Below are 24,301 nucleotides of genomic sequence, written 5' to 3'. Positions count from 1 at the left end.
ACAGAGAGAGAGAGAGAGAGAGAGAGAGAGAGAGAGAGAGAGAGAGAGAGAGAGAAGCATAGATTGTGGTGTGTCCCATAACTGTGTACCTATATCCAAGCTCGCTCAGTAGTACTCATTAAATACAAAGAATTTTTTGAATGGCAGTAAAATACTCATAAATGAGTTCTGAAACTAAGTAATATTATCATGCAATGTCTGGGCTCTATAATCCTTCGAAGTGCCTTCTAATCGCTCTCTAACTTTGTTTCTTCCTTTTGTGGTTTAGACAGTTGTCTGAATCCTCAGAAAAATAGCATATTTTTTGTAGGCACAAATTTTACTGCTTTAAATTTTTAAAAGGAATTTTGTTTTTATATATTTTAAATAATTTATTTTTTAATTTTATGGGGTTTTTTTGGTTTTTTGTTGAGGGGGTTGGTTTATCAAGACAGGGTTTCTCTGTGTAACAGCCCTGGCTGTCCTGTAACTTGCTCTTGTAGACCAGGCTGATCTCAAAATCAAAGAGATCCACCTGCCTCTGCCTCCTAAGTGCTGGAATTAAAGGCGTGCATCACCACCGCCCGGCTTAAATTTTCTGTTTCAAAGTCTGTTTTATATGAATTTCTTTTGTTGGCCATAAATTTTCTCAGCGTTACACCCTGCTCCATTCCCGCTGCCATTTTCAGCTGCTTTTGCAAAATAGTCTCAGTATTTCTTAGTGAATCTTATTAAACACCAAGAAATTTAATGTTAGATATTTTATTTGTCATCTAGAACATTTTAATTATACAAAAACTTATTATGGACATGATTTTAATCAAATACAAACCTACAGGTGTTTTCCTGTTTAATTCTTTGGGTGATATTTTTGTGTAATACAAAATAATACTCTCTGGTATACAGAAAATATTTGATAAACTTATTGCTAAATGTATATGTAAGCGTGTCGTGGGATATATAATATGGGAACAAGTCAGAATCCTTAGAAGCCTGCTTATTTTTTTTAAATGTGATCTGAAGGTGCAACTGTGTATCATGATTTGCAAGGTGATAATCATTTAGTGAACACTGCGAGCTACATTATTGCTAGAATACTGATATGCAGCAATCTTTCTTGTTGGACTATCTTTGGACCATCAGCCTGCAAATAATGACCTGGAGACTTATTATTAATTATGAAAGCTTGGCCTTAGCTTAGGCATTTTCCAAGCTAGGTCTTATAACTTGATGTATGTGAGGTTTTACTCTTTTGTCGTTTTGGTTTTTGCGAAGGCCTGCCACCCAGCTTTCAAATAAATCACACACAGAGGCTTATTCTTGATTGTGAATGCCAGGCCTTAGCTTGGCTTGTTTCTTGCCATCTTTACTTAACTTTGCTTTATCCCACCTACCCTTTGCTTCTAAGTTTTTTCCTTTCCTTAGTTCTATATATCTTATTTTCAATCTTACTCCATGGCTGGCTGGGTGATCGGGTGGCTGGCCCCTGAAGTTCCTCCTCCCTGTTCTCTCATTGCTCCTCTTTTCCACATCCCCTCCCCCCATTTCTCCTATTTATTCTTCTATTTATTCCTATTTATTATGCCTGCCAGCCCCGCCTATCCTTGCTCCTGCCTCGCTATTGGCCATTCTGCTCTTTATTAGACCATCAGGTGTTTTAGACAGTCACAGTAACACAGCTTCATTGAGTTAAACAAATGAAGTATAAACAAAAGTTACACACCTTAAAATAATATTACCCAGAACTTAATTAACCCATATTTCTTAGTCTACGTTCTGCCACATGGCTCAGTTACCTCCTAGTTCTGCACATCCGACTTGCCCTGAGTCTGCTGGCAAAATCACAGGCCTAGATCCTCCTGCCAGTTTCTCTCTTCTGCCTGGAAGTCCCACCTATAGCTTCTTTTTAGCTATTGGCTGTTCAGCTTTCTATTACACCAATTACAACAATACAGCTTCACCCACTGAACAATTATCCCACAGAATATTAAAATATAGAAAGTTAAAATGTCTAATGTATTTATTTTTCATCTTTTCAAATATATGTATATGGTACTTTTCTTGACCTGGAAATTTGTTTCAAAGATAAATTTGCAGGCCCAAAAGCAAGAACTCCAGGAGTAGGGTCTGGCAATAAGAGGTTTAACAGAAATTCTTAAAGCTAATTGTGCTGTAGGCTGACTGGCAAAGACAGCTGGTCTCAGAAACCAAGATAAACAATTACTATTCAATGTGTAAAGTTCAATACTAAATATGCCTGCCGAAACTATGGGAAGGAAGGAAATGGCAAATCAATGTCTGGAGAAATTAAGGAAGGCTATGCAGGAAAGATTACATTTGAACCAAACTTGGGGACAAGTAAGATTGTATTCCTCTTTCTGAAATTGTCAATTAGCACAGAATTGTGTATATCCATGAGTCACACTGTTATGTTTTGAAAGAGATATACAATGTGCAAAGCTCAAGTCAGCGAAATTAGCATACACATCACCTCAAACACTTGTTTCGTGTTGGAAGCAGCCCAAATTGTTTCTTCTGGCTATTTTGAGACACACAACAAATCACTGCTATACTATCATACTAAAAAATCTCAAAAAATAAGGTGGAGAGGGATGAAGAAGACACTCAGCATCAACTTCCGGCCTCCACAGGCATTGGCACACATGTATGCACATATATACACACATAAAAATTTTAATTTTTCAAATGTGTAAATAATGCAGCAGTAGAAAAACAATCCAATTTAAAATGGGAAGATGATCTGAATAACCATTTCTAAAAATGCATACTGAGCAAATGGTCATTGTTTGAAAATGTGTTCCAAATCACAAATCACCAGAAAAATACAAATCAAAAATTAGATGCATCACCCCAGTTAGAATGGCCATCACAAAGAGACAAAAAATTTCTCTTCTTTGGTTCAAACAAAGCTTCGTTGAATGCATCCACCTTTGTCTCCTCAGACTGAGAAGACTTGAGCCGAGCTCAGCAGAGCCAGGAGTGTAGCGCACTCCTGAAATACCCAAGTCAGAGGCAGGAGGATGGTGGATTTGAGGCTGACCAGGGCTACAGATTAAAACTCAGTCTCAAAATAAAATAAGCCATTTAATGATAATTCCGGAGCCAATTGACTGGAAACAGTCTACACAGATGCCCCAGGCTTCCTCATTTACCTGGCCCTGCTTCTTGTTTTGTAATCACGGTTATGTAGCTTTTTCTTACAGTGAGCTCCCAGTAGTAGGTAAGCTTCTGTGGTCCTCAAAATCCGGATCCTCCTCATACCTGCTATGGTTAGGGGTGTGCAGATTAACCAGAAGGTGCCAAATAAAGGGAGATACAAGGGCAAGGTCTGTCTGGCTTGTCATGGAGGCAGGGGCTTAGTGGAACAAAGCTGCCCAGAGATACACATGACAGACGCCGTGAATTATATCTGCCATCCGCATCAAAGCACATGAAACCCATTTGACAACTCAATAACATTATCTGAATTAGACATTTAGCAAACCATAAAAACAGCATGGTAGCTTCAGAAAAAGGTCATCTAAATATCCCTAGAGGACTGTTCGCCGTGATTATTCAGAGAGAGTAAACTCCTCAAGGATGAGGGGCATCTGCTTTTGGTCCACGAGCTTCTGAGTGCCTATTAGAACTCATGACTTATTCATTGCCATTAACAGGAAAGCCACTGCCAGGGTGCCCCTCTCCTAATCTACTGCTCTGTGTGCTGGGCACAGCACCACTGTGCACAACAAGAAAAGCATGGATGCGCCACAGTTTCCACGACAGCCATCAGGTTATTCCGTCTGCTAACCCTGCTCTTGGGAGACTATAAAGTGATACGCTTAGGATTCAGGTGGGACAATTGGACCATATTTTTAACATTAGGAACAGAAATTGTTTTAATTTTTCCTGGAATTAGCTTAGACCTGACTAAAGATAATTCCCCAAGTTCTCTGAATTTTTTATAACTCTACAAGCTAAAGGCCATTTTAGATATTCATAACAGTCACCACCTGCTCAATTGGCAACTGGTTGGAAATTTTAAACAGTGGGGGAAGAGAAATGGGAACCTCTTTGATGGGTAGAGATCAAAAAGTTCTAGAGATGTATTTTATAAACAATATGCTTGGCATTAGTAGAACATACTAGCTAAATGGCTAGGTATAGTAATGCTAGTGGAATAAAATTCTCATTCCTGCCACATGCTATGCCAGGAGCAACCCTGAGCACTTGATGTATACAGTACCTGAGATCCTCATCCCCCAAATACAGCTATTTCTCTGTTGCTGTCTCTTTCATCAGGTCCCTAGTTTAATTCGTGGGTCTTTAACTGCCAACAAAAAAACTGAACAACACATCCAACTAACAGGTGTCCAATCTGAAGTGTGTGTCCTGCTGTAACTTGTGAAATTCATAGACCAAAACCTTTCCCGGAGGAGGAGAGGAGTATTTCTGATGCCAAAGTCACAATTTTCCTTTCTTCTTTAACTTATTTTATTTTATGCATTGGGTATTTTACCTTATGCCGAAGGAGGCCCTAGAACTGGAATTCCCTATTTTACCTCATGTAATATTTAAAGAACTGAATATTTATGAAGTAAACCAAGTGCTATAATCATCAGAGACAAAGGTGAAAAGCAAGCCTACCTGTGGACGTTATCATAGCTTGGGAGATTATAGGACAACTGACACTCAGGTTATAGAGCCTGAATTCATTTAGGATTCACTTATCAATTAGTTATTCACTGAGAATGTTCTAGTACCCATCAGGAGTCAGAGTCATGCCAATCAAAGACAGCTCCAGGAATGAATCTCCTTAGCTGTTTAAAAACCTTGAGTGTTTGGAAATCATTCCTCTTTGTAGGAGCTGAGTTATCTTCCAGATCTGAAATATCTCTACCTGCAGTTAAGTATCTCTCTTCTTCCTGAATCTCGCCCTTGCTGTAGCCATTCCTGTCCCAGGCAGATGACCTGATTGTAAGAGACAGAGGCAGAGGTGAGATTGAAATGGCAGATAGTCTCTCTTATTTTGGTTCCCATTCAAGATGTGTTGGATTCATTGATTTTTTTTTTTGTTCCAACTGAGCTAGAAGCAAGAGCAACAAAAGATCCATTTTATTACCATCTAGAGAAAATCATAACTAAATGAAGCTCAGTTCCTGCTGAGCCTAGGATAAGTTATTTCCTCAGAAAGAGCAGGCATAAATCTGTGCACTTAGTTCACCAAGAACACATCCAAAATGTCTCACCTTAAATCCCCTGTATTGGGTCTCAAAAACTTCCAAAAGAGCTGTTTTGTTCCAATCAGGGCTTACCTTTCTCCGCTCAAGATACTGGAATGGGAGGTGGTTACAGAAAGGAGAAGTAAAAGATGAATTTTACGGTACCTATTTAGTGATCACCAAGTGTTAGAGCACAGTAGCATCCAGGCTGATAAGCGCTATTTTGAAACAACAGTTTTCCCTAGGAAATGAGTCATCTTCATTGAAATTTTCAGTGGTGATAGCTTAAGGTAGTCTTTATATTTTAACTCAACGAGCATGCGCTTAGGTTACTTCTTCATTAATAATATTGGTCATTTGAAGATTATTTTGTTCTTATGATGAACTAATATTTTTCTATTATAAATACTATCTCAGACCAATGTTTACCATGTCTTGTGTCTCCATTTTTAAATAGTTTTTACTACCTTTGGGAGTTGTTGTTTTTGTAGCATCTTGGTTTAGATGTTAAACTCATGGATCTTTCGTCTTCTGCAACATGCACATTTAAGGTCATAAATGTGTCTCTCTCTCTGCAATGCAGTGGTTAATTCTAATTCAGTTCCAGATTTGCAACAGTGTCTTATTTAGCCTGCAAATAATGGAAAGTCTGATTTGTAATTTCTAAATATAGTGTTTGTCATCATCTTCTAAATTTAATTACCCTGTAATCAGAGAGCATTTGTTTCGCTTCAGTTTTCTGATGGTTTTTTTTTTTAAACTTGTTTTGCAGCCTGATGCTGGGTCAACTTTCATAAACATTCTCCAAGTGCTCTGGAAGAAAGCTGGCCTTTTGAAATTCCTTATATATAACTGAAAATTTATAAGTTATAACCTATATGAAAATATCATTTTTACCAACAGATTTCAAGACTATGAAACTGATATTAAATGCATTGAGACTAATGATTCTTTCTATCGTCTGATAAATCAATGTTTCATCATTATAGATAAATATAACATATATATAGATGTCTACATAGTTATTAGGCATGTATATTAGGTATACATAATGATATATACATACTGATATATTGCCCTAAAAAGGTTTTTCCCTGAGACTTTGTGCATTTAGCTATCTAGGTAGTTTTCTTTAGTTTTGCATAGTTTATCTCTTCCATACACTTTCAAGCATTCTATATATATATATATATATATATATATATATATATATATATATATATATCTTAGCCAACACATAAGGATATTTGTGTTCTCTTGCATAATTTTTTAAAGACACATTTATTTAGCATCATAATCAGCATATGCATAGTCTTCTAATGAATATTATCTCTTGTTTGATGAATTACTTATTTCTCTTTTAATGTTATTTTGATGGTTTTTGTTCTTTCCTTATCTATATTGTATGTAACTTACATTCCTTGGAGTCCCCTTTGCCCTCTCCAGTTGATAATTATCTTAAAATAGTTGAACTACATTCATGGTGAGTCCATAAACTGTTTTCAGATCTTTTAAGATTTCTTAATTTATCATTTCCTCTTTATTTTGTGGGTTTCTGATCATTATTTTAGACACTATGAAGCTGGTGACTGAAGTGTGGTTTAATCATTCTCTGGGTTGTTTCTGCTCATAGCAGACGGAGTGTTCACATGTACTCATAGCAGACGGAGTGTTCACATGTGCTCATAGCAGACGGAGTGTTCACATGTGCTCATAGCACACATACTGTTCACATGTGCTCATAGCAGACGGAGTGTTCACATGTACTCATAGCAGACAGACTGTTCACATGTGCTCATAGCACACATACTGTTCACATGTGCTCATAGCAGACGGAGTGTTCACATGTACTCATAGCAGACAGACTGTTCACATGTGCTCATAGCAGACAGACTGTTCTCATGTGCTCATAGCAGACGGAGTGTTCACATGTGCTCATAGCAGACGGAGTGTTCACATGTGCTCATAGCAGACGGAGTGTTCACATGTGCTCATAGCAGACGGAGTGTTCACATGTGCTCATAGCAGACAGAGTGTTCACATGTGCTCATAGCAGACGGAGTGTTCACATGTGCTCATAGCAGACGGAGTGTTCACATGTGCTCATAGCAGACAGAGTGTTCACATGTGCTCATAGCAGACAGACTGTTCACATGTGCTCATAGCAGACGGAGTGTTCACATGTGCTCATGGCAGACGGACTGTTCACATGTGCTCATAGCAGACAGAGTGTTCACATGTACTCATAGCAGACAGACTGTTCACATGTGCTCATAGCAGACAGAGTGTTCTCATGTGCTCATAGCAGACGGACTGTTCACATGTGCTCATAGCAGACAGAGTGTTCACATGTGCTCATAGCAGACGGAGTGTTCACATGTGCTCATAGCAGACGGACTGTTCACATGTGCTCATAGCAGACAGAGTGTTCACATGTGCTCATAGCAGACAGAGTGTTCACATGTGCTCATAGCAGACAGACTGTTCACATGTGCTCATAGCAGACGGACTGTTCACACGTGCTCATAGCAGACGGACTGTTCACATGTGCTCATAGCAGACAGAGTGTTCACATGTGCTCATAGCAGACGGAGTGTTCACATGTGCTCACAGCAGACAGACTGTTCACATGTGCTCACAGCAGACAGAGTGTTCACATGTGCTCATAGCAGACAGAGTGTTCACATGTGCTCATAGCAGACGGACTGTTCACATGTGCTCATAGCAGACAGAGTGTTCACATGTGCTCATAGCAGACGGACTGTTCACATGTGCTCATAGCAGACAGAGTGTTCACATGTGCTCATAGCAGACGGAGTGTTCACATGTGCTCATAGCAGACAGAGTGTTCACATGTGCTCATAGCAGACAGAGTGTTCACACGTGCTCATAGCAGACGGACTGTTCACATGTGCTCATAGCAGACAGTGTTCACATGTGCTCATAGCAGACAGAGTGTTCACATGTGCTCATAGCAGATGGAGTGTTCACATGTTTTGTGCATTTTGTCACAATTCCTCTTCTCCAAGGTTTAATGATAAAAATTATGAGTGACCTTGCTTACGAATGTATTTTTCTCTGTCTCGAGAGATTCCTCATTGAGTACTAAAAACTACTTAAGGATAGTAAATTCATAAAATAAATAAAAGGATTCCCTTAGTTACAGTTTGGGAGTCTGAACTTCTCATATCGGGTAGCTTCAGTCCAGCCTCTAGTGACAGGAAAGACTGGAAGGAAAGAGCAGCTACACTGTGATGAAAAGCAAGAACCCAGGGACAGGATTTCCCTTTATGACAGCATCATCTTAGGCAGACCATCAGGATGGAACACCTATCACAGCCCGCTTCAAGGACTGTATCACATACGGTCTCAACACCAGCCCTCTGTAACCAAGCTTCCAGCAGAAAAGACATATCCAAATCAGACGACATATTGATCATGACATGAACCAAATATAATTTTGCATTTTTATGTCATTCTTTAACTTTGTTATGGCCCTCTGAAGATTCTAGTTTTATAATAGAATGTCAGTTTCGACTCTGAACTCAGGACCCAAAATCTCCATCCCATTTCCTGTGTGGTTGTGATTTACAATCACTATTTTTTTAAATGTTAGCCATTTGAATACATGCATTCCACATTGATTTTAATTACCATGGCCCTAATAGCTACTTGCAACATTTTCATCACTTTCAGTCCCCTTTGTTCTTTTGATGCCCTTCTTTGTGCTGAAATTGAATTGCTATCTTCTTACTGTTGAGCATGGGGAGTTCCTAATCCAGTCTGGATGCTGTTCATGTTCAGACCGTGGCTGGGAAACATACAGTTCCACTCTGCTCACCTCGCTACTCTTTAACAGGCCTTTCATGGAGTAAAACTGACTGCTTTCAGCTTTCTTATTCATTGAGAATCCCATACTTTGAACACATCAACCCTCCACGCCCCTCTAACTCTTCCTAGGGCCTTACCACGTCCCTAGTGCACCTTTGTGTCTTCCTGTCTTCTTTTCACAGCCCATCACATCCAATCAGTGATGTCTATATGTGCAGAGGGTAGGACCATCCACTGGAGCATGGAATTCTTCTCGGTAGCTCCTTTAATGAGGACTTTCTCCTTTCTTCCCACCTGCTGGGCGTTTTCTGGGTCACTTTGCAAGAAGTGTTCATTCTAGTTCCTCCAATATATTCTACCTGAACAGGAGCAGTAGAGTTCTAGCTCCCTGCATTGTTAGAGCACTAAGGTTGGTGACCAGTTTACCATTATTCCTGTCATTCAAAAATGTGGAAAATTAACTTGGTCTGGGCTTATTTTGGTTCATCATAAGCTGAAATGCCCCTTTCCATCTTGAAATCTCTCTTTTGCCATTCCGAACACTTTTCTCGCCTATTTTTCCTTAACAGTATTCTCTCTGCACGGTTTTGGTTCTGTCTGGGTAGCTTTGTCTCTCCGATGTTGAACTGTGTGAGCCCGTGTGCATACCCGTGCCTTCTTGGTTTTGTCACTTAATCATTTTGTTCAGCTTTGCAGGAAATTTCTTCAACTTGATTCCTAATTAGGTTTTAGATTTGTGTCACTTTTTTCATTCTCTAATTAGTCCCCTTTTATAGAATTCTGCTGCTTTTTTTTTTAATGTTCTCCTATCTATAAGCACTGCCTGTACTCTCCAGTTACTGGCTCCTTGAATCTGCTCTCCTCTTCACATTGTTCCCTTTTCCCTCTTCCGCTTTCTAGTGTTGCAGTTTCTGGCTGGAGGGCTTCAGCAAATGATGGGACATCCCTAGCTTAAGGTGGTCACTAAGAGCCAACGGGAAGGCTGCTGGATGAGGAGGACTTCACATGGTATGATTGGCACATTGGGTGGCCAGAATAATAAATACTATTGAACGACCACTATTTGTCTTTGAGGTTGTTAGGTTCTCCAGACTCCTGCTGGCCTGCGGTGTTGTTGCTTGGATGAGAACCACAGTCGATCAATGTATTCATTTTTAATTAAACTATTTGTTTTCCCTCGAATGCTGTACCTTCCCTTTTCTATAACATCATTTGAAGCCCCTCCATTTTTATTTCTCCTACAAACCTATTACTCTATTGCAGTGGTTCTCACCCTTCCTAATGTTGTGACTCTTTAATACAGTTCCTCCAGCCATAGAATTAGTTGTGTTCCTACTTCATAACTGTAATTTTGCTACTGTTATGAGTCATAATGTAATATGAAACCTCTGTGAAGAGATCACTTAACCCTCAATGAGGTCACCTCCCACAGGTTGAGAACCACTGCTCTAAAGATTTGGACAAGGACATGCCTAAGAGTAGGTATAGTACATGGAAAATTTAGAATTCTCACTGGCCTTTTCGGAAGTCTTAGGGTTGTCCAGACTCTAGGATGACATCAATCCCTGAGTCTGTTCACTGCATTGAGGAAGCTAATGAACTTGAATTTCATTCACATGCTACCCAGTGGCCCTCCTAGTTAGCTTTGCACACACTGATCAACTAATATCACATACTGTTATTCTTTTTGCTTTTAATCTTTAATGTTCTACTGCAAGTTTGTACCTAGTTTAATGAATAATAAAGTTGGTGTTTCTCTTTTGAGGTCTTGTTATTTTGGAGGTGGGTGCATGGGAGGCCTGAGTGACAGTATCTTTATTTCAAAATTTTGCTTGGAACAAGATGGTCTTTCATTATAGAGCGACCTGGTTTAGTCGGGATTCATTAGAAAGCACTTGGCTGTGAGAATTTCTTCTCTACTTGCAACTTGCCAAATAAACCATGAGCATGCTCCTGCATTATTCTGTTGAATCAAAACCAAATCCAAACTTATGTGTGAGATCAATCAAAGGGATTGTTGTGGAAGGAGAGACGCCGACAGTGGAGCAACCCCTGACCTTAAGTCCTCATACCTAAAACATCAACAGAGGTGCTTCTTTAGAGGAGAAGGAAACAGGCTAGAGAAGCCCCTGACCTTAAGTCCTCATACCTAAAACAGCAGCAGAGGGGATTCTTCAGAGGTGGAAGGGCCAAGGCTAGAAAGATCTGAGTGATAGTACGTAGAACAAACCAGGGAGAATAACTTGACCAGACAGTGGATCAAAGATTCTTGACTCCTAAAACCGGTCGATACCTTATGGATTAATGCTAATCCATGCTGAGGGCAGATAAAAATCCAAAGGTCCAGAAGAAAGAAAGCATAACCAAAGTTTGGGTCATGATAGCATGAATTTTGTCGAGATTGACCACTGGACGTGAAAAGTTCAACTACTTATGAAGCAAACATGGGACTATGGAAGGTCTGAGTTGGTGATAAGTACCCATGAGGAGAGGCTGATTCAATCTGAGTCACACAGGGAAGACAGGGTTAATATGGCCATGGTTGTTTTTCTGAATCACAAGGCTCAGTAAGCTTCAACACTGGCAGGAAATCCTCTTTCTCCCTTCTTTTCTATCCCTGACCCATTGAGTTCTGCCTGGAAAAATGCATGTTGCCCCCACTTCCTTTTCCCTCACCAAGCTAATTCCTACTCAGATCAGCTTTATATCTTGGCAGCAGTTCTCCTGGCCAGCCACCTCCCCAAATAAGATAGAACTGCATGTATCCTCCCTCCATGGACTAATCACATAGTGTGCGGTATTGGCTTGATTCTTAAGGGCAGAGCTGCTTCTTACTAATCTTTAAAAAAAAACTCCACACTTAGCTCATAACAGAGAGTCCACAGGCTTTCAGTAAGCAGGGAATGACTGTGTGGCAGTTACCATAGCTGTGACCTTCGAGAGTCAGCCTGTGCTCACAGGCAACTGTGAGGCAGAGAGATCTCTGAGTCCTTGGAATTAAGCACAGAGTGATCACGCAGTTTCTTTGTCATCCAGCCCTCGCTGACTTCCATAGCCTCTCAGTGTGTGTGGAGGAAAACGAGGTGGTGATTTTCATTTCATCGTCATTGTTTTAGGAAAAAGAAACATGTGTTTCAGTAAAGGGGCTGCAATTAATCTTTTAAACACTGAATCATTATCTTACTCATATATTATTCAGCAGCAACGACCTATCAGCCAATAAGAACTGATTGTTGAGAGGGGATACTTATGTTAAATCATTCATACATATGCAGACTTCTTTCTGACTTTACCTCTGACTTAGAGGTACAGGAGGGAAGTATGAGTAAATTTGAGAGATATTCTTTTAAGGAATGTAAACTTTTATACTCCCTAGAGTACATCAAACCTGGCATAATTGCAGAGTTGAAGGGTTACTTGTAAATCATGTATCTCAGCAACCTCATTATTGATAATTAAGAAAATCAAGGCTCAGAGATGTGAAGTATCAAAGTTTAAATAGACTCAGCCAGGAAGTAACCATCTTTTGTTCCCCAGAAGGGATTTTTTTCATTAAACTAGAGATAAGTTTTGTTTGATTTCTTTGGTTACATAGAAGAATTCATAAGGCAGCATCTGAAAGATGAAATGCATAACAAAATCCAAAGTGGTTTCATTATTAAAGCCCAGAATGGACCCAGAATTTTAAATGTAATTATGTTATCATATTATTGTTTAGAATACCAAATGAAACGCTTTTGAATGTGGTGATCAAATGTCCTGAACATGTCCTTACTGTTGAAGATCATAAATCATCAAAAGAAGATAGAGGGGAATCTTGATTGCATGCTGAGACACAGCCCAGGGCTCTTCTTTCTACAGGAGCTTCCTATGGCCATCTCTGGTTATGCTGTTCATTCCTGTACAGAATCAGACTAAAAAATATCAGTGTGTTCTTGGGTTCAGGGTTTTGTCTTGGGTTTGTGTTGTTGCTTTGTTATTGTTTGTCTTTGTTTTTAACATGAGGTCTCACTGTTGTAGCCTAGGTTGGCCTGGAATTCTGGAGTGCTGAGATTAAAGGCATGTGCCACGACTCCCAGCTATGGGGATAGGGTTCTATGAAGCCTTCTTCTATTAAATTTGTGAGTGTCAGATAAGTTCTTAGAATCTTTAGTGAAAAAGTTGAAGACTTTTTTAAGTGGTCGTAAATATTCAAATGTTTACTTACAGGGCAGAAATTAAGCTGGAACTGGATTATTTCCATGAAAAAGTAAAGCTATGTGGAAATAGCAGAAAATACAGAGGCCGAATCTGTCATAACTGATAAGTCTTTGTAGGTGGAGCCATGTGGGTCTATATTTTCATCCCGTAAACCCAAATACCATAGCTCCCAAGTCACTTCCAAGACCCTGTGGCCTCTAATGCTGCTCACCTGACAGCCATTAGTCATCACATGACCTAAGTACATCAGTGATTATCTTATCTTTAGAAAGGGAAAAGTCAGTGTGGTCACCACATAGTGTTCTTCTGGAGAATATAAACCTTTAGAAAAAGCCTGCACTATGTACACCAAGAATGGAGATGAACAAGAACATAGTTAGCTTGCTAAATATCAACCAAAGTAAAAATGATTATCTGAAGCAGAACAGTGACAAGCATGTGCCTGGCTGATTAAAAATAATACCACTTCTCTGCCTGTTCGAGCTCTTGCTCCGTTTTATAGCTCCCATCTGCTAGATAAAACTAAGACATTAGATGACAAAATTAATCCCCTCGCTCAGAAGCATTCAGTGCAAACAAAAGACCCGCTTCCCTTAAACTTTACACAAAATCACCCCAAGGCCACTCCAGATCCTGCAAGTTCTAAATGCATCATTCCCTGCATTCAATTGTTCTGACTACAACAAGCCAATAAACCTAACCTAATGGTTTTTTTGTTTTGTTTTGTTTTGTTTTGCTACATGTGTACTCTTGACATCATTGACTGAATGCCTCCAATGCTATTCTAAAACAATTGAATGTAAAAATTCAAGTCAGAAGTAGGTGGATCTCTGTGAATCTGAGACCAGCCTGGTTTGCATAGTAAGTTCACGTTAGCCAGAGATGCAAAGTTGTTGGAGCCCACAGATGTGGATTCTTTCCACCTTGACAAAGGTCAGCGAGTTCAGGCATGTTCTTGCTCCTGCCAGGTTATTGACAGGAGGTTTGGCCCAGGGTATGGCTACTTACAGGATGTTTTGACCTAGGGTGTGATAACTTAATGCTTTGGGTTTTTGAGAAGATTATCACTTTGTTTGTTCCATGCATCTTGGAAGAGAGGTCTTTTGTATTCCCTCTCCTCTTTGGGTATATAAAGCCTATGAAAAATAAATGTGGGCAGATTCAGTATTCACTGGGTTGCCCTCCCAACTCTGTCCTGCATCTCTGTGTTTCCCTTTTTTTATTTTTATTTTTCCATTCAAAAATTTCCACTTCCTCCCCTTCTCCCACTCCCCTCCTGCTCCCCAACTTATCCTCCTCCCTCCTCCTCTAGTCTTAAGAGAGGACAGGGTACCCTGTCCTATGGGAAGTCTAAGGCCCTCCCCCCTCCATCCAGGACTAGGAAGCTGTGCATCCAAATAGACTAGGGTCCCAAAAAGCCAGTACATGCAGTAGAAACAAGTCCCAGTGCCATTATCAATAGCTTCTCAGTCAGCCCCCATTGTCAGCCACATTCAAAGAGTCCGGTTTGATCACATGCTCGTTCAGTCCCAGTCCAGTTGGATTTGGTGAACTCCCATTAGATCAGGCACAGTGTCACAGTGGGTGGACCAACCCCTCTTCCTTGCTCATCTTCTCCCTCCTTCTGCTTTTCTACTGGACCTTAGGAACTCAGTCCAGTGCTCTGATGTGGGTCTCTGTCTCTATCTCCATCCATCGCCGGACAAAGACCACTTCCTATGTATAACCTCAGTAGCACAGACAATAAGAGAAGCAATGAATAAATGGGACCTCCTGAAAATGAGAAGCTTCTGTAAAGCAAAGGACACTGTCACTAAGACAAAAAGGCATCCTACTGAATGGGAGAAATCTTTACCAACCCCACATCAAACAAAGGTCTGATCTCCAAAATATATAAAGAACTCAACTAGAGATTAAAATCCTAAATAACCCAATTAAAAAATGGGGTACTGAACTGAACAGAGAATTCTCAACAGAAGAAGTTCAAATGGCCAAAAGATACCTAAGGTCACGTTCAACCTCCTTAGCAATCCGGGAAATGTAAATCAAAACAACTTTCAGATACCATCTTACACCTGTCAGAATGGCTAAGTTCAAAAACACCAATGATAGCCTATGTTGGAGAGGTTGTGGAGTAAGGGGAACACTCATCCATTGCTGGTGGGAATGCAAACTTGTGCAACCACTTTGGAAATCAGTGTGGTGGTTTCTCGGGAAATTGGGAATCAACCTACCTCAGGATCCAGCAATACCGTAACTCTTGGGAATATACCCAAGAGATGCCCAACCACTACAAAAACATTTGTTCAACTATGTTCATAGCAGCATTATTTGTAATAGCCAGAACCTGGAAACAACTAGATGCCCCTCAATGGAAGAATGGATAAAGAAAGTGTGGAACATATACACATTAGAGTACTACTAAGCGGTTAAAAAAACAGTGACATCCTGAATTTTGCATGCAAATGGATGGAAATAGAAAACACTATCCTAAGTGAGATGACCCAAACCCAAAAAGATGAATATGGTATGTACTCACTCATTAGTGGACGCTAGCCATAAGCAAAGGACATTGAGCCTATAGTTCACAAGCCTAGAGAAGCCAAATAATAAGGTGAACCCCCCCCCCAAAAAAAATATATATAGATCCTCCTGGAAATTGGAATCAGACAAGATCGCTAGGCAAAAGTTGGAAGCATGGGGGTGGGGTGGGGAGAGGGGAAGAGAGAAGGGAGAAGGGAAGGATTGGGGAGAGCTTGGGGGAGTGGGAGGGTTGAGATGGAGGAAGGACAGATATAAGAGCAGGGAAGAAGATATCTTAATTAAGGGAGCCATTTTAGAGTTGGCAAGAGACTTGGCTCAAGAGGGGATCCCAGGTGTCCATGGGGATGTCCCCAGCTAGGTCCTTGGGCAGCAGAGGAGAGGGTGCCTGAACTGGCCTTGTCCCATAGTCTCTCTGTGTTTCTTTTGTGTCTCTCTTTTTTCTGCCTAACATTTCTTTTTTTTAATTTATTTATTTATTAAAGATTTCTGTCTCTTCCCTGCCACCGCCTCCCATTTCCCTCCCCCTCCCCCAATCAAGTCCCCCTCCCTCATCAGCCCAAAGAGCGATCAGGGTTCCCTGCCCTGTGGGAAGTCCAAGGACCACCCACCTCCATCCTAGGATCACTAATTATAGGCTCAATATCCTTTGTTTATGGCTAGAAACCAAATATGAGTGAGTACATCCCATGTTCCTCTTTTTGGGTCTGGCTTACCTCACTCAGGATGGTGTTTTCTATTTCCATCCATTTGCATGCAAAATTCACAAAGTCCTTGTTTTTTACTGCTGAGTAGTACTCTAATATGTATATATTCCATACTTTCTTCATCCATTCTTCCATTGAAGGGCATCTAGGTTGTTTCCAGGTTCTGGCTATTACAAACAATGCTGCTATGAACATAGTAGAGCATATACTTTTGTTGTATGATAAAGCCTCTATTCCCCTACCCTGGAACACACGAACCCATTGAGGCTTGACCCTGACACATAGTGAAACCATGTCTCAAGAAACAAAACAAAAAAAATAATTAGTTTGGAGAAATATTAAGACTTCATTTCCAAGATGCATGCCTTGTTTTGGTGAATAACCCAAATTATTATTATTAATCTAACTGTGGAGGTTGGCATTCAGGGGGAAGAATGGGGGGAAAGTCATATGGTAAAACAAAACTTTAGGAAACCTCCTTGTTTTCACCCAGTGCTGTGGAAATAGTCTAGCTAGAGACTAGCATTCACATTAGGAAATTACACCAATATTGGCAATCCGTCCTCAACAATGCTCTCCTCCAAACTCATCGATTTATCACTTGCCCTGCTATGGATTAAACGTGTTCCTCCAAAATTCATGTGTTGGAAATGTACTGACTTAAAATATCAATGTTTGGAAGTGAGGACTATGAGGGCAGTCCAGCCTTGAAAATGTTCCTTCCTGAATGGCTTAGCCCCTTCTCTAATCCTTGGAGGACCGCACTAATCCATCCCTGTTGGTGAGCAAGTCCTCGTGGGGCTGGGTGAGTTTCTGTAGCAGTGGGCAGTTCTGCAGACACCCCACACCTTGTAGGTTGCCTCATCCATACACACCCACTTCCCTTCTGCTTTCTGACATGAATTTAAAGCAAAATAATGTCCCTGTAGTGACATGCTTCCTGAATCTCAGCTCACAGAGCTGTGAGCCAAAATAAGCTATCACTTATAAACTTCCCAGTCACAAATATTATGATATAACATTAAAAATAGCCCAAGCCAGGCCTTGACTAATTAAAATTGTTATTTTAACCACCAGTTGCTTCTTAATATGTTATCTTTTTCTTTAATAAAATTTATGAATTTTATTAAAAAATTTAGGAAGATTTAGTTTCCTGAACATCTGGAGTGTGAGGGGTGTGATTAGGATACTGAAGCTGTTTCAGGGGAGTACAAGCTGCTGCTCTGCTTCGAGAAAAAAGATGAAGGGGAAAGTAAAATTAGTGGAATTCCAATCACTTTCAACATGTCTTTGGCTCATAGATCATAATCCCTGGCCAAGTTTCCCATTCAGCAGCCAAAGTGTATTAAAATCCATAATAAGCACAAGGACAGTAACATAGTCACAGTCACTCACACGCATACTCACTCACACACACACTCACTCACACACATACACACTCACACATATATACACAGACTCATACACACTCACACATACATACACACAGAATCAGGAACACACATTCACACATACATACGCACACTCACACATTTACACCCACTCACACACACTCACTCACACACACACTCACTCACACACGTGCACACTCACACATATACACACAGACTCATACACACTCACACATACATGCACACAGAATCACGAACACACATTCACACATACATACACACACTCACACATTTACACACACTCACCCACACACACACGCTTTATGTGTTTCCTTTACTCTATAACTGACAGTCATCAGTAAAGAAAGCTGCCTTACTATGACCTAAGAAGCCTAATAGTCTATAAATATACCTAAATACTAATAATATCAAAAGCAAAGATTTATGAGTTCATTCATGGGAGGTGTGGATAAAATGAGTGGACCACTTTCTCAATTTCTTGGTAAGGTAGAGAAATGTTAAGCTTATAGTGGAATGAAAATATAGTAGTGTATGGGGTTAGATATGAATTAAAATACAGTATGTGTGTATATTAAATTCACAAAGAATGAATAAATATATGTGTGAATGAATATATATACATATATACGTATGTGTGTATTATATACCTTACAGAGAAAATAGATGTGTTAATCCTATCTACAATAAATGTATTTAGTGCCTATTAAATACCAGACCTGACCTACATACTGGGGAGATAATAGTGAGAGGGCAAGGTGCCACAATCTCCACTCTTACAGAGATAATGGGGAAAACAGCACTTGTGTAACAAATTTAATGGGTTAGATGGGAGCTCTCAAAAAGACATAAACTACATAATTCCCAACTACATTCTCAATACCTATTCTTTATCCACAGATAAGTGGAGCTCTTCCCCCTCACCAAAGAAGTCTTTTACAGCACTCAGAGCCCATTACAGAAGGCCACACTTGTCAAAATGCAGAGAACTGGCTGTAAGCTAGCCAGTCCCAGCTGATTCATTGACAACATAACCCATACCTAAGGCTCGGGGAACATCATAGGAAAGGGACCAGGACACGATGTCTGCAGAGAGACAGTGCCTTCTATATATATGACAGACTGCACTCAGAACATCCCCCAAATATGATCACCTAAACAGGGCCTTAAAAACAACAATACCAATGTATATAGGGGAAGTCCCACAAGGCTTCAGCCTAGGAGAGCTATGGGCAATTAGTGGTTGGTAAGAGAGAGACAATCAGTCCTCTCTGACTAGCCAGTCCCAAAAAGGGAGCCCTAGGCCCATATGAGCAATACTAAATGATCTCAGCAGTTTATGTTTATAAAATGTGTGTGAGTATATGTGTGCATGTGTATACATTTATGTGTCCATGTGTGCATGTATGTGCAAGTATGTATGTGTGCATGCATGTTTATGCAAGTATGATGTATGTATCTGTGCATGTGTGTGTATAACAATTATAATTAAAGAATAAAAGTTCATGAATTTGAGGAGTGGGAGAGGTATGAGAGGAAGTAGAGAGAAGAATGGGAAAAAGAGAACATGTAAATACATTCTTATATATGAAATTCTCAATTAAAAAGATATATCTAAGTCCTAACTGAAGCTTGACAATGTGATCAGGGATATTTGAGGCTCTCTAGAGGAGATGACCCAGGATTACCCAGATGGCTCAAAGTTCAAAGTCAAGTATCCTCAGAAGAAAAGATGACCAACATCAGAAGCCCATGTGGAAAAAATATAAGCAGAGACCGACGTGACATCCTCATAGACTAAGGAATGCCCAAAGCCACCAGAAGCTGGAACTGACCAGCAAGGACACTGCCCAGAGATTTCAGAGGGAGCACAATCCTGCCAATACTGTAATATTGACCCAAAGAATAGCTTGATTTTAAGCTACCCAGTTTTTGAAACTTATTAATGCAGCTCTGGGAAGTGAGTATAGCAATCATGCAAATAAAATACAATTAAAACTTGTAGACCATGAAAGAAACAGAATCCCACAAAAGCAGATATCAAAGGTGCTTGATCTGAACTTGGCTGTCAAAGGAGCTCCTCAGGAGACAGTAGGAAAAATTCTAAAAGAAGACTCAAGAATGAGAAACAGGGAAAGACCAAAAAGACATTTTAAAGAGTAAACAGGAAACGGCGCTCTCCAGTATATTAAGATTTTGTGATCTTTATATCAAATTAATATGATTATGCAAATTAAATCAAATACTAACCAAACACTGAGATGGTAGCGAGTTTTCTCACTAACCTTCCCAGTGGGGGCTTGAGCGCTGGCTTAGTGTGTAAAGTGTTTGCTCTACAAGGTTGTGACCATGAGCATGGGTCTCCAGCACCTATGTAAAAAAGCCTGGTCATTCTGGCAGTGAGGAAGATAGAGGGTTGGGTGTTGCTGAAGACAGGAGGATCCCTGGGTTGTCCTGCCAGCCAATCTAGCTGACCACTGAGCTCAAAGTTCAGTGTGAGACCTTGTCTCACCCATCTCAAAAAAATACAGTTGGAAGGGCTGGAGAGATGGCTCACTGGTTAAGAGCACTTTCTGCTCTTGCAGAGGACGTATCTGGTTCCCAAAACCCATGTCAGGCAGCTTACAACCACCTATAACTCCAGGGTTTAGGGATCTGATACCCTATTACAGACTTTGCAGACACCCACACATGTGTCTTCTGCTCTTACACGCACACGCACGGGCGCGCGCGCGCGCACACACACACACACACACACACACACACACACTTTATGTGAAATGCAAGTACTCTGAATAGCTAACAGTTTTTCAGAACAAAGAAAAATTAGAATAAATATAGTAAATCAGGACAGTCCTTTTCCATGCCTCTGTGCTATTTTGGAAAGCTGGGAAGCAGGCAATCTGTCACAAGTTGGAGGGACATGGTAAATGCCTACGACACACACACACCACACACACACACACACATCTCACCCTGAGGTTGTAGGATGAGAGCCTAGTGGCACCTGGACCAGGTGTGTAATCACCCATAAGACTAACAGGTGGAACAATTCTCCTAGAATCCAGGTTAAGAAGCAAAACAGTAGAGGGGCCTGGAAAGCCAAGGAGTTAGAGCCAGACTAAATTAGAATATTTTTATTTTAAATCATTTATCATTTCATGAATGCCTGATGGCATCAAGCACAATTTTGAGCATTCTACATGTATTGATTCACTTTTACCTCAAACATATATATGAAAAATACGGCCATTAGCAATCTCATTCTATAAACTGGGGGAACTAATACAGAAAGAGCTGGGATACATCGCTATGGTTTAGTCTTCACAGCCAGGTGGCCAAGCACTAAACTTCATCCTTGGAATCGCTGCATTTTTCTACAATCTTCCCAATTTCCATTACAGCAGAAATAGTAATGACTTCCATTATTAAACACTGCTTATCAAGGGGATTAGGTCATCAGCTTGATTTCGCCAACAAAGAATGTGAGGGCCAGGAGGTTAGGGAGCTCGCTCAGGTCACACACGCACTGGGAGCTTGAACTGGCTCCTGTGGAGTCCGACTTTAGAACCGTCACTCTGGAACTCCACCTCTGCCTTATTCACCATCTTGATTGTATTTCTTGCTTCCCACCCTGAACCCTTACATCCATCACTGCATTCAGCTCTTTCTGAATTAGGAAGCAGTCCCGTGCTGTTCTTCATCTTACCTGGAAACCTCAAATAGAGCTTTGAGAAACTACATCCCGCTTCTCACTTCTCAAATGGCAATGATAACACACACCTGTTGCTTAACTCTTATGCCTGTATTAAATGCACATATTAATGGGGTTTGGTGTGGATATATCAAGCATGCAGTGATCAAGGTAAAATGAGTAGCATTTCTCTCTCATCAGTTTAGGTTTGGAGCCCTTCGCTTCTCTCCTAGATCTTCATAAAGAATGGACTAGGTACTGCAAGCTATACTCATCCTCTGTGTTATGAATCGATAAGCCTTATTCCTTCTGCATGACCCAGCTCACTCCATCCACTCCCCAAACTCTTCTTAATCTCTAATAATTACCATTCCACATTTAGGTTGACATTGTTAACTTCCACATATAGCTTGCTTCATTTAACACAGTATCTTTTATTTCCATTCATTCTGCTGCAAATAACCGAGTTCATTCTTCTTTCTGGCCAACTAGCATTCCATTGTGTGTGTTTGGGACATCTTTTCTACCCGCTCTGTTGATGAGAGTCAGTGTCAACTCTGTGCATTAGCTGCTGGGACCGTGTTGTGGTGAGCATGGGAACACAGGCATGTTGTGTTGATGTCATCTCCTTTGCATGGGAGCCATGCACTGGCCTTCTGTGTTTCCCCTTTCAGGAAGCATCTATTCCGATCATTTGCCCAGCCTTTAACTGTGTTGCTTCTTTTACTGAAGGGGCTGGTGTTAAGCTTTTGGGTTTCATATATATTTTAGAATGTAAACTTAGGCAGCTCTCGTGGAAATCACTGTGGAAGTTCCAGAAAATAAAACTACAACCAGACCTCCCAAATGATCAGCTATACCACTTCTGCATACATGCCCAAAAGACTCCACAGCAACACACCACAGAGAATGCTACTCACAGCAGCTAAGAAGTGGGACCAGGCAAGAAGCCCATCAGCAAGTGAATGGACAAGAAAACATGTCACATCAACACAATAAAAAAAATTCTCATAATAGAATTAAAATGAGTTTTCATAAATAAAAGTGAAATCATGGCATATAGGAAAATTAGTGGAACTGGGGATAATTATTTTAAGAGACGTAAACCAGATTCCGAAAGAAAAACACCACATGCTGTCACATAAAAAAAAAACTATAGGTGTGTGTGTGTGTGCACTGCGTGCATGCATGTGTGTGTATGTGCATGTGGAGGGTGCACACGTGTGTGTGTGTGTGTGTGTGTGTGTGTGTGTGTGTGTGTGTGTGTGTGTGTAGATACTCAGAGTACAAGGAGGATCATGAGAGAGGAAGAAGGCCTCTTGTGGAGGGGTTGTTGGGGATATAACACGTAATATGGAAGCAGAAGGGACAACTATTTGGGGGAAGGATGAGGACCAGAGGAACAAGCAGGGGGACTCAAGGACGATGGTGTGGAGAGGGAATGAATGAGGATGAAGGTTAATGACATGTATAAAAGTGTCTTCTACAATGAAGCCTTGTGTGCTAACTTAAAAAAAAATTAAAGAAGCAAAAACTGCCACTGATTTTTATGTGTTCTGGAATCTTATAAACCTGATGTAGCCAGATCTTGATTCCTGGTTTTATACATTATATTTTGTTTATTACCCATTAGTTCAAATGCTTTCTGATCATCTAGAGATCTGCTGTTACTATCGTTTCCTTGTCTGTGACAGGGTCTATCCCAGGTTGCTCTCAAATTCATGGTCCTCCTACCTCAGACTCTCAAATGGCTGGAGTTACAGGTCTGGCCCACTGCTCTCAGTGATGTTCGTTAGCATTAGACTTTGCCTATAGTTTGTTATTCCTCTGGTACTTTCCAATGTACAAGACACTCTTTTTATGAGATAGGGGTTCTATTTTAGCACATATCTAAAAAAATCATAGCATCTATATACATTTGTCCAGAGTGACTGCGAGTCTTATCATTTTGTGCACCTATAACTCTCCAGCCCCTGACAAAGTGGAATTTTCTAGTATCTGCTGACAGCTAATAGTTAATCTTATTACCAAATATCAAGTCCCGCCATGGGTTAAAGGCATGGCCAGGCTGGTTAAAGGATTCTAGTATACAAAGGGCCGAAGCCAGCCTCAGTTAAGAACAGAACAAGAAAAAAGTGAAATTACGCATCCGCATAAGGATTAAGAAAATTCCTGGCAATCCTATGAGACATGGCAATGAGTTAAATTAGTAATTGTCAACTCTTTCACTGCTGGAGATCTGTCCCTTGGGACAGTGTGACAAACCTAGCTGTGTCCTTGCCCAGGGCTTACAGATGGACAGAATGACCTCCCAGCAGCTCTGCCAGCCCCACACTTCTGTTTCCTCACAACCGTGGACTGGTTTGTTAGCTGGCTCAGATTTGCCCTTGCCAGCTAAGTGGAGGGATTCTCTGCTTCAGAGAAAGCAGGTAGACTTTTTGTCCCCGCAGTGGAAGCCTGTCTCTCTGTTTCTGCCCTGTGAAAGCAGCGGGGCGGGCTACCAAATGCACGGACCACAATTTCATTATGTGGCAGGCAAAAGGATGGTTTGTATCTTTCTCTTTCTCAAAGTTATTCAAATATTTATACAGTAAATGTGAAAGGAGGATTTTAAACCTTAGGCCCCACTTTTTTTTTTTTATCCTGTGACTTGAATGTGTTGTGAATTAAGATCAAACTCTGTGACTCTGATGAAGTTCAGGGCACAAATTCAAGCCA

The 24,301-nt window shown here is 40.5% G+C and overlaps 1 protein-coding gene across 1 annotated transcript in view; it reads left to right on the top strand.

Annotated features, from left to right (window-relative positions):
• Window positions 1-24,301, top strand: part of Cpa6 (carboxypeptidase A6) — a 304,771-nt gene that overhangs the window by 159,212 nt on the left and 121,258 nt on the right. The gene's annotated exons all lie outside the window — the stretch shown is intronic.

The sequence above is a fragment of the Microtus pennsylvanicus genome, chromosome 5 (genome assembly GCF_037038515.1).
Source record: "Microtus pennsylvanicus isolate mMicPen1 chromosome 5, mMicPen1.hap1, whole genome shotgun sequence".
Taxonomy (NCBI): domain Eukaryota; kingdom Metazoa; phylum Chordata; class Mammalia; order Rodentia; family Cricetidae; genus Microtus; species Microtus pennsylvanicus.
Note: the sequence above shows the minus strand (reverse complement) of the source record. Positions and strands in the feature narration are given on the sequence as shown.